This window comes from Zosterops lateralis (genome assembly GCF_965231275.1).
Source record: "Zosterops lateralis genome assembly, chromosome: 6".
In the NCBI taxonomy this organism is placed as follows: Eukaryota; Metazoa; Chordata; class Aves; order Passeriformes; family Zosteropidae; genus Zosterops; species Zosterops lateralis.
Window position 1 is genome coordinate 19,291,671 of NC_139761.1, and position 12,832 is coordinate 19,304,502.

Below are 12,832 nucleotides of genomic sequence, written 5' to 3' on the forward strand. Positions count from 1 at the left end.
TTGCATTGCCATAAAAAAGGATTTTAAATGTGAAGGACCATTCTACAGATGGCGAATGTCAGTACACAAATCACCACAGCTGTGTGCAATGTTGTGCTCCACTTCTGTGGACTATACCAATTTGAGTATGTGTCAGTATAATAATACTATATTTTTTTAAGTAATTTAACACTGTTTAAAGATGTAGATGCTATATATTATCCTTTTTTTTAATACAATTTCTTTACTGGATACATCTGTACACTGAATTATCGTTCAACAACCAGATTAATAAAACAGAATATACCTTACAACAATTCCTTTTTCTCTCAATCTGTTGCTGGAGAGGTCTAATGGAGCCTGAAGTACCTAGTACATTTTCAATAGAAACTTTTAGCAAAATGCAAACAAGCAGGCCAGGTCCAAGAACCTCTGAATTTCAAAGTAATTATACATGATATTAGTTTTATGTAATTCTGTTCAGAACAGAAAACATGGAATAAAATTATTTTTCATCATGAACCGGAAGTGCCAAAACATGCATAGCTCACAGTATTATGAGAATTTCAAGTGCATTTTAATGTTTTTTTATGATTTTTAAAAATAATTTCATGGTATGTACAACAGATTCCCTCATTTAAGAAACTTTCTAAAGTGACTCAATTTGGCCTGTGTTGTCAAATATATTCATCATCGTTTTTGAATAGTTTCTAGAGAGATTATTAATCAGCACAATTCCAAGGTTGTAGTTATGATCTGCAAAAAAACCCTGTACTTTGAAGACCAGTCAGAGTAGGATTTATTTGCACTTGTGGGTTGGTTGTGCATGTTTTCACAAATTCTGTATAAAGGAATTCTATGACATTAATTTCAAGTTTTCTTTCCAAGCATAAATACGGGATACATCCAGTCTCAGTGCTTTTAGGTCATGAAAGCTACCAATATTTAGAGAACAAAAATAGCAACTTTATAAAGCTGCACAAAATAACACTTTCCTGATGCACCAATCTGCAGTGAACTCAAAACAATTCTAAGTTGTGCAGATTCATAAGAGGTTTCAAAGCACAATATACGGAAAGCTAAGACAGATACAAAAGTAAGTGCACTGAAGTGTGTACTCAGGGCCTGCCAGTCCCATTGCAATTATGAATTAATGTGTCATCTTTATTTTTATGTACTCTGCCTTTGTAGGAAGTATAACACGGTGAATGTCTGGTTTAATATAACGTAACATTGCTTCTTTACTCACTAAATCATGTTTGAGCTTTTTTACATAAAGAGACACTCCAGCAAGGGTTTGGTATGCATTGACATTTTATGCATCATTAATGTCAAAAATCACATTTCTTCAATAACACAACCCATCCAAGGTTTTCAAAGTATAAATTAGTGGAGTGGCATGTAAATCATGATAAGGATTTGGTCCTGAAGACAAGCTAAGAGAGATATCGGCATGAAAAACCAGGAGTGAAAAAACAATGGTTTTCTGAAAACATCACTTTAGTAAATCCAGGAAATATGTGGATTGCCAAAACATTTTTTCATAGACAAGTTTCCTAGTGTTGTGGTTTCAGCTCTTATAATGGAACTCAAAAGTTTGTTCTCAGACCTAAAATTCTAATATTTTTTCTCTCACTTTTTATGAAAGGAATATTGAACTAGTAAATTTTCCTACAGATTAGAAATTGAAATTCCAGATTTTGGTCACTACTGTTTCAGCCAGCATTATCATTATTATTTGCTCTGCAGTAGAATTTGAAAATTGGTATAATATGAGACATCTGGTAAACTCAACACTATAAGGTACAAGTGAAAATGCAAATGTGTTGCCACTAAACATTTAATATCAAAACATAAATATGACCCTTTAAAACATAGTTCCTATATTATCTGCATTTACCTTGTCAGTGATCAGTTCTGTCATTTTTTTACTGTGACACTTTCACAAATATAAAAACACAGAATAATTAAGGTTGGAAAAAACTTCCAAGATTATTGAGTCCAATCTTTGACTTAACAACACCTTTGACTGAACGCTAAATGGCACATCCAGTCATTCCTTAAACACTTTAAAGGATGGTGACTCAAACACTTCCCCAGGTAGCCTTTTCCAACATTTAACCTCCTGCTCTGTAAAGAAATTCATCCAGATGTCCAGCCCTAACCTCCCCTGATGTAGCTTAAGGCCATTTGCTTGAGGCCATATCTTGAGGCCACTCTTGCTTGAGGTCACTGCTTGCCTGGGAGAAGAGGCCAACCCTCACCCAGCTACAGCCTCCTTTCAGGCAGTTGTAGGGAGAGTTAAGGCCCCTCCTGAGCCTCCTTTTCTCCAGGCTAAGGAACCCCTCAGCTACTCCTCACAGAACTTGTACTCCAGACCCCTCAAATCTTCATTACCCTTCTCTGGACATGCTCCAGCACCTCAATGTATTTCTTGCAGTGAGGGGCCCAGACTTGGGTGTAGTACTGAAGGTGTGGACTCAGCAATGCCAGATAGAGGGGGTCATGTAAAGATTTTCAGTTTTACTCTTGAGACAATACTTTGTGTTTCACCAAATATTAAATCTCAATATAATGGCATGGCAGTTTTACCAAAGCAGAAGAGCTTTGTATGAGTTAGTGTCTGAAACAGAAAAACAAAACAAATCCCTAAAGCTGGTACTTCACAGATTCACAAAGATATTTGACACCTCTCCTCCCTTCCCCCTCCTCTCTTGTTTTGAACAATATTCATGTGTGCACAGTCTTGGAAAAACTTGAGACTTGACAGAGTTCAGCAGCAGAGATGGTCTGCTGGGATTCAAAAGGTAACGTTTTCTGGGACATTTAAGAGCCACTAATGTGTGCTGTAACACTATCAGACACTTCCCTAAAGATTCATTGAGCAAGAATGGTTAACCATGCGGAAAAGCACTGAAGTACTGTGACTTCTGTAATTCCCATTTTTTTCAGTGCCAAGTGCAGTGTCAAGTCCTGTGGGAGCAGCCCTGCTCCCTTCAGCCCGAGCTGTCATTGCTCTCTGTATGCTTTATGTCACCAACCAGATTTCCTTAAATAAGACACCAAGGAAGTTATAGCTGAACCCAAAGTAGGAGAACAACTGAGGAAATAAGATTTCTAAATGAATGAACGTTTGCCAATATCTGATTTATACAAATCCCCTCCAAATCTCTAAAGTAATTTTCTTCACTTCTGGGACATGTGGCACATTTGCAAGTTCAGTTGGTTTTGGTATGGAAATATATGAATATCAATGTATCAATTAGGTCAGGAAAAGGCATAATTTATGACCAACCAAATAAAAACACAAAGTGTTATAAACCAACAGTCCCAGACTACCAATTGATAAAATATAATGACCATCTAACCTGTTCAAAGAGTAAGGCTGAAATAAGAATTACAACTTTTCACTATCAAGTGGATCCACTCTCTTGATTTGTGAAAACCTAATTTACAATTACCAAAACAGTGGGTTTTGTGGGTTTTCTACCTATTCCAATAGTGTCTGTGAATCCAACTGTGTGACAAAGGAAAGACATTAATCATTTAAGCATTTCTCCATTATATTTCCAATCAGTATGAGTCAATTGGAAGTACATTAAAATCTGTTCTAGCACCACGACTGAAGTCTCAGATAACTATGTGAAAAGCTCATATTTCATTTTTTTTCCTGATTCATTTATTGTCAAAAGAAAAATGTTTTCAGGGGAAAAAAGAGCTAAAAAATTTATTCTTAATTTATGGGGAAAGAAAAGTAAAATCAAATTCTGCTCTAAAATCTTATTACTTTAAGATAATATTGTCACTTTTAATGCTTTGAATTTATATTTACCATAGCAGTTATTAAGTTTAGTGGTTGCTGAAGCCCACACAAGCTTTTCTACATTTCAGTTCTGCACATACACACCTGTCAAATTTCTAAGATATTTACACTATTCTGTTGATATTCATATAATGTTATTGGAAAAACAATATAAGAAAGTGATGGGACTGCAGTGGTGCATTAAATAAGCTGTCACTGGCAGTGACACAAATGATGCACAGGATGAACTTTTAAGTTGGATTCTGTGAGATTTTCTTTCCAATATGAAATGTATGACATGGGAAAGAGTGAACAGATGACATACAAGGAAACATCCAGTCTAGGAAACAAAGAGCCAGGGCCCTTTCAACTCTGCCTTAGTTCTCAAGTTTCCAACAATAGTTTTACCAAGCTGGATTGTCACACATCTGGTAGAATACTAATTTGTGTGGTCAGCAAGTTTTTGCAGTAAGGCTGTTTCTGAATATAAAAAGTATATAAGCACTAACACTTCTATAGACTCTGTGTTCTCCAAATATATCTTTTTTTTTTGCTTGGTTTTGGTTTTGTAATTTGTTTGTTTGTTTTGTGATGTATTGTTTGGGCAGAAGGGGGTGTTGTTTTGTTTTGTTTTGTTTTGTTTTGTTTTGTTTTGTTTTGTTTTGTTTTATTTTGTTTTGCTTCTATTCCACAAATTATAGGCTTGCCACACAATACATTTTCTCCTGTATGGACTTCTGCGAGTAACTTTTGACTAAATCTTTCTTAGACATTGATAAATTATAAGTTTCTAATTGAAAGGCAACAACATTAAATTCACAGAGTTTGGGGAGAATGAGAAAAAAACATTGATTGGTGCAGGAATCAGTGAAACAGAGCGAGACAAACCAGCTACTCAAAGAGTATCAAAGGAGACCAATTGTGCCTGGTGTAAAATCCACCAACATGCATCAATGGGATGAACTGGAGTCAGAAGGACACACAAACCAAAGGAAGACTATTGCCAAAATGTGAATAAGATTTACTATGAGATCCAGGAAGAAGAGAATTTTAGGATTATATAAAATTTACAGGATATTTAGGGAAGGGTTAATGGCAGGGTGGAGGAGGGTGCCAAAGCGAGGAACACACGTCAAAAAAAAAAAGTGTAAAAGGCAAGAAAAAAGAAACAATATGTGTAAGCAGGTTGCTGGTCAGCATACTTTTCTGACTGACCTCTGGTCCTGATCACCTCAATTTGTTCTTTCTCAACCTCTGTTTCTGCTGATTTTCCACATTAGCATTCCTTTTGCTCTATATTAGTATGTGTTTAATGATATTGAACACATGATAAAGAATGATGATAAAGATAAATGATAAAGAATTTTAATGATAAAGATAATGATAAAGAATTGTGGGCAAATTTTGGGTCTTGCACCTTCAAATCCCTGAAACTCTGGCTATGGTAGGTTCTCAACAGTGCCATGCTAACATTGGCAACAGACTCACATCTCTTTCCATCTTTCATTTGTATCTTATCTTGGAAAATTTAGCATTATATTGGAGAGAATCAGGCCTGGTGCATAACAAAGTAGAATTTAGTAATTTAAATGATTGATAAATATAGTACAACAATACCTGTGTGCAGATTCTTAACCTCCAATCAATGTGCAGCACCAATTAACATGTTGCAAACAGTACCAGAAGCTGGATCAATCAGTACAGAATTTTCTCAGGTTCCAAAGAAAACTCTATAGTACTACTGAAAAATCATGAAAAGTAATTATCATCATCTTCACTACCATTACCACCTGATAAACACACTGCTGATAACCACTCCCAGAGGAAGACACTTCTGGGGCACCCATCCAGCTACTTCCCTAAGGGAGAATTTCCTCTTTCTCTCTTCCGTTCTCTCTTTGTCTCTCTCTGTTATCAAGTGGTCTGCATGCCAACTGTTAAAGTGGGATAATTATTGTGAAGGGCATGAAGATCCATGGAGCAGCAGCTGGAGGAAACCAAGGACTAGGGATCCAGGTACAGAAGACACCAGTGTTCTTTATGTGTGCATATTCCATTTACTCCATTTATTCATAATTCTGACCAGTAAGAGACAAAGAGATAGACTGGGACATCTGTGTTGTGCATGTTTGTGTCAGTGCTATTTGTGCTCATGTGGACCAGGCACTGATCTCCATCTGGGTTTGTCCCTGTGGCTGATTATAAGTACTCTGTATGAGTGTGTGTACATGTGATTGAACCAGCATGCATGGAGTAACTTCCCAACATTGCTACCAGGTGGACCTGAGAGCAAGAACAGGAACAGCTTCCCATCCATCACACTAAGGAGGCATCACTGGCTCTAAGAGCACACCAAAGCCAGCGAGAGGAGGCTGGAGAGGAAAAATTTCTTGGGCCCGGAAGTCCCCTAGATCTAACAACTTTTAGCAAATTTGTATTTGTTATAAAAGTCATCTCCATCATCAACTCAAAATTTTATCTTTAAAAAATATATTCAGGAGCCTGCACAAATTATTACAATAAACTTCCTTTACACAGGACAGATTAACAAAATCATTGCAGCAGTAAATGAAACAAAAAACAAGTGACACAGACTTTTCCTGGTGTTAAAGGTATAATTGAAATGAATTTTGCATGCTCCAGTGAGTTGATGAACTGGCTACTCATCTTCTAACCATGCATAGCTAAAACAATTTTTGTTCAATTTTAACCTTCTGTGCCCGTTGGCTCCCTCAATTTCAGTAAATGGACAAAAATACTGCAAACATATGCTTTGTACACCTCCTGAGCCAATTATTTTCAATTGTTATTTCTTGGAAAGACTGTCAATTTGAATGGGAATTATTTGGAATCATTTTACTGAGCTGGGATTAGTGAGATCCAAGTGGTTTAATCTGAAAAGGTGATTCAAGAAAGCTGAACAGCAGCATGGGTTTTTCAGTTTGGCCACATGCAATACAAGCTCTATCATGAAACAGTAAAATATTGATCGGGTAACATTCCTCACTATGCTGTACTACTTAATTGAAGGAAAAAAATTGAAGAAAACCTACTTGAAAATTATAAAGCAACGTGTAGTGGTGTCAGTGTCTCTCTGCCTCGGCCAGCCCTGACACCTCGACAGTAAAGGGCACGACTTGGTACCAGGATGAACCTCACCCATCCCTTGGATTCTGGTTTGCCCAAAGGGGTCAAGCGACGATGGCAGGAAAGGAGGGAGTCTGTTCAGGGTTTATCCACTGGCTTTATCCATCCCCCAGAGAGGATAACCTCAGTTCAGAGACCCCTCAGCAGAAGCAACCCCTTGGCAGAAGCAGCAGGAAAAGCAGGAAACCCCAAAAGCAACATTTTTATTGGGGGGAGGAACTCACGGATGGGTTTAACTGAGGACAAATCAGGGACCATGTGGGTATGGCTCTGCAGGTAAATGACACATATAATATATATAACATATAATATATAAGATATATATAATATATTATATATATATTATATATATAATATATATAATATAATATATATATATATATATATATATATAACATATAATATAACAAATCACTAACTCAGGTGGGGAGACAGCCAAAGTCTTGTCCAATCACTCGAGGCTCTCACTGGAACTTTCTAGACTTTTGGAAGAGATCCCAAAGTGACAGACAAGACCCAGGGGCTGTATAACTTATGATTGACACATAACTGGGGTTGGGGTAAAACCAAGAAGGATTGAATATGGGTGACGTGGGGCAGACCATTACAATTTATAAAAAACAATATAAAACAAGAAACCAATACATACATAAAACTGATAAAACCAAAACCACACCATTGCAGCAATGGAATCCAACAGTAATTGGAATAAAAATTCCTTTGAACATTAAGTTTCCCCTCATCTGATGTGACTTTAGTACAAGATAAAGGATTGCACAGGCCTCTTATTGTTTTTTGGTTTTAACTATGTGATTACAACAGGCAACTAAGTTAGACATTTTGCAATCTTCAAATTAGTAGAAAATAATCATATTTTATAATTAAACATTATTATGTCTGATAGTTAATATAATTCTGCTCCTGAAATAATCAGGTGACAATGAATCAAAAAAGAAAACAGAAAGAACAAAACATCATGGCTATAGAACAGTAGTTTCATGTCTAAAAATACTACTAATAATAAAATTTTCCCTTTGGTCAAGGTTTCTATACAATCTAATCTAATTCCAATCATCCTTTTAAAAGAGAGTAGAAAACTGAACAACATTTTATAGATGCTAGTGCTAAGTTCCTCAGAGTCTGTGAAGTAGAGCAAAACTGGCAGGCTACATATTTCTCTGTTTATTTGTCCAATGTTTTTGAAGCCAAGCTTCTTTTCAGTGATTATAAGGATCCTTTGCTCATTCTCAATGATCTATACCAGATTTACACTACTAGGAGGTAAAATTCAAACTCAGTTTTGGATAAAATAAACTTTAAATTCCTTATAATAATTTCCTGTCTGAGCTCATCATTCTTTCTTGTAAGATGTGCAGTACTTACTGACCCTTGACCAGATAAGGAATAGAGCATGATCAGTATAACCAGTATTTTGTCAATAAGCAACTGAAACAAGAAAAGCTGGCACTCAGAAAAAAAAACATACCCTGACACTTTTGAAGGCTTGAGACACTGAGCTGGGACCAAAGCTTGATTCTGTTTCTTCTTCATCAGCTCCCTAGCATGGCACAACCTATAGTCAAGCTAGCCAAGGTTAACATGATAGACGATGCCAGGAACTAGTGAAAACTTGACAATGGTTATCTATAAAGTCTTTGTAGATAGATTTTGGCATGAAAAGAGGTCACTGCATCACTGGCTATAAAAACACAGGAAGTTTATCATGTTTAAAAATTAAAAAAAAATCCTAATCCTTCCATCAGTGTCTTGAAGTTGACTTAGAATAGGGAATGGAAGGACTGTGTTAATATTACAGAATATTGATCTTAGCATATATGAGTTTTATTTTAATCAAAAGGGAAACAGATACTTTTTCTCCACATGGCTATCAGGTAGCTTAAAACATTTCTTTTTTGAACAAGTTTGCAGGTGAAACATTCTAGTTTTAGCATTCAGAGTACTGCCAAACCGGCTGCACTGTTACCTCTTAAGTTTGACTGCAATTCTAACTGTTCTGTCCAATATCATTTTGCCCCAGAACCTTGGCTGGCATCATTTTTCTCTGTGATTTTACAGAATGGAAAAAACAGGGCAACCTACATAATGATACACACATGGCTAGTTTAGCACTTGAATGCTGTACAAAAATACTTAACATATGTGTAACCTTGTAGCATTTCAGAATGCTATACTAATATCATTTAACTGTTTTTCCACTCTCTTTAAAAAAGAAATATCACAAATAAACAGTGTTTGAGCCATTTAAGCAAAGAAAATAAATATTCTCCTTCTTTCTAAATAAGTACATATGATGTTTACGAAGTCATTTTAGGACCTCATACTAGGCACTTATGTAAAAGGATTTTAATAATGAAGTCTTAATAGAAAAGGAAACAGTCCCTTGATCTCAGAAAAACTGGAGATTTTTGACTGTGCAACTCTTCAAGAAAAATCTGAAGCTACTAAATCCCAAAACCTAAGCTAACTATGAATGCTGTAGAACATCAGAAATCTTCGTTAAAGTTTGTTATAAAATTCTCTAGAAAATCAGTTTAAATTTTAAGTATTAGAAAAGGACTTTACATTCTCTTTAGATAAGACAGGCTCATTATGAGAAAGAAGAAAAGGTTATTTTAAAATAGAAAAAAAATAGAAAGAATATTGCTGAGTCAATATTTATATTTTCAAGGCAAACAAATGAGGGGAAAATATATGTGAATTTACAATTAGTGGCTTAGATGAAGTAAAAGAAAAACTGTTTCACGGTCAGACTGTGCTGAAGCAAATACAAAAATAAGTCTATTAAAAATTACTAGTTGGATTATAAAAAATTCTGAGTAATTGACTGAAAAGGGAAAAGTGTATTAAAATATCTATCTCCAACTCTAGACTGGATAGATCTTGCATGTGTTTAGTTTTGTGTATTGCCACACTCCTCCCTCCTGGTCTCTGGAGGGGCTCCCAGAACATACTTCCACAGAGCATTTTACTGTTACTTATGAATATAGTGATGGTGTAAACAAAATATTTTTAATATTTATGCTGTCATTAGTTTTGCCCCTTATCAATATGAACTGTCTTATAGGTAGCAGAAAGAAAATAATTGGCTTCCAAATTATAAGTGGCAACACTGAATTAATAACTAGAATTGAAAGCTGCAGATCATTTGTGATTCCTTTTAGTGGAAAGTTTTGAATGCTCAACATATATGAAGATCATGACATCTAAATAATAGAAATGTGGATTTGAAAATTTAATTCCTAGTTTTTCTTTTAGGAAATTGTATGTACTAAAAACCCACATATATTTATTTTCCTGACCAGACTAAAAGGATTATATACATATATGACAGTAAATATTAACAAAAAATCATGTAATGTTAGGTATTTAAGTATTTTTAGGGCTTTTGTTGGGTTTTTTCAACATACCACTTTTTAAAAGTGCTTTCAAATAGTGTCTTATGCAGTTTTAAATATAAATTCTAATTTCTAACACAGATATGCTTTAAATTGTAAAACAAAGTCTAAAATTGAAATTACTGTACTCATTAAAATTCCAGGGATTTCTCAGTGCATTTCCTTTTGTGTAGCCCTGGACTTCTTCCTGCATTGGTGAGTTCCTTTCCTTTGTCTTTTCTGGTGAGGCTGATAAGAAAGGTACTAATTAGCCCCTTCCCAATGTTCATACAATAACCACTACAGTTCAACTGGTACTGACAGCCTAACATGCCCTCATGAGATTGAAAATTTTTTGTTACTCTTCATAGGCAAAAAAAATCTGTGACTGTTTCAAGGAGCACAGGAATACCTTATCCATATTTCCCAAAGTTTCAGATGTACCGTGCAATTCAAAGGAGTTCTGGGGCAGGAGGGCAATTCTTGCTTTCCACTCCTTGCCTGTTTTATCACAATGACTTTGTTGTGGGCAAGATGAATGATACAATATGATCAAGGATGTGGTAGTACTTGCAGGTGTTTCAAGAGGTTTTGCACATTGACAGAATGAGCAAGAATCCTTCTACAAATAACAGGAAATAGCTAGCAACATTTTATTAAGCCGGCATTGACAGTGAATCGTGCATGAGTTTGGAAGGATGTTACCAGCAAAACAGACATTCTGGATGTTTTCAGTGCTGTTGTATTCTTGTCTTAAATGGTGTTCTTGCATGAAATATGCCCTAACCAGAGCTTCCTTGGAAAACTAAATACCTAAATCCTATTGATTTGGTTGTTTTAAAGCACTTCCAATTTGAATGTCATCCTAGAAACCACTCTCAAACTTAACAAAACAAAGGCAAAACACAGAATCTTCAAGTTATAACTTTTCCTTTTCACAAGGTTCTTCATTTATAAGAACTCTATGCTGCATAAAATTTTACTGTTTCACAGGCAGTTTATTCTGTAGCTTTATTCACCTGCCTCGGACTGCTGAAACTGAGACTTCATGTTGGAATTTGTTGCGCTGCTATTGTAGATTACTGATTGTCTGCCTGATGTGTGGATACTGTAGCAAAAAGTCCTAGCGGAGTCCTTTTGTCCTTATTGTTACTGCCCTCCTTTCTGCCCATGAAGGGGCTTATCCTGTGATTCCCAATGCAGGTTTGTCAGGAAATGTTGCCATCATTACTTTCAAGTGCAACAAAATATCCTCAACACACCGGATAGGAAAGCAGTTGTGAAAGGTGTTACAGAGGTGTCTATATTTCAATGATTTATCTGTTGTCTTCTCCAAAAGGCAAAAGCCTAAACTTGAAGCAAAAGTCATGATTATCCCCACATTTTGCTCTGAAAAAATAATGTTGTCTTAAAACAATTCCAGACTTTAATCAGAAATATTTATTAATACTAAATGGTGGAAAACAGGATTTTGCCACTCTAGATAATAGGTATCAGCTAATTCTAAGGAAAAAAGTATCCTATAAAACAAGAAATATACACATGAAAATGAATCTTCTGTGTGTTAGTATGTGTCTATATATGTCTATTATATTTCACTTTTTTAAAAATTTATTTTAAGATATGTCAATTAAAAACTGAAGCATGAAAACTATGTCAGGACAGGTGCAAGAGGTATTGAAATGTTATAAAGCATAAACTAGTGGGTTTAGAAGCATGACAGAGATGTGTTTTATCATGAGCAGGGTAGGAAAATAACATCCCTTATTTGATATCTAGTATAACACAAATTAATTCTTGCACATTAAACTGCACTGACAAAGGAAAGCAAAGACAGATGCCAAATTAGAACTCTTCCATGTCCTTAGACCAAACCACTGACTGCACATCTCACACTCCTAAGCAAGCTGTGCTGTTTGGATTGCACTCTGTAGCAAAACCTCCCATGCAGTAAGAAGGACTTGACTACCTATCCCAGGAACCAAATTACTTTGCTTCAGTTCACTGCTGACAGCTTCAGGTCTGAAAACAGGAACAGGACAATACTGTCCACATAGAAAAGTTAAACAGGAAAAAAAATTTAAAAAAAATTGAGGAAATGGAGAAGAAAGGGTGCTTTAAAGACAAGAAAACCTTCTAAATGAAGTCACAAGGACATGAAGAGTACATGAAGAAAACTATGTAGTTCTTATATGTACTCCAGTCTTACATACTGTAGGTGTAAGTATAAATGGTCAAGGGCTAGTGAGAATGGAAGACTCAACTTCTCATAGTTGCTTGACCAACAAGTCACTTTTTTTCATGGCAGGAGGTACAAAAGCACTTAGAAAGGAAGGTACAGACAGCCCTTAAATCTGTGTTTCTTCATTATCTGCCTTTACTTGACCTGCTTGAAAATTATGGAGTAGGTTTATAAAAAATGACAGATTTCAATTCATTGGGGAAAAAAAAAGACATTTTAATTCATTGAAAAAAATAATACTTGTAGTACTTGGCATTATTTATAGTC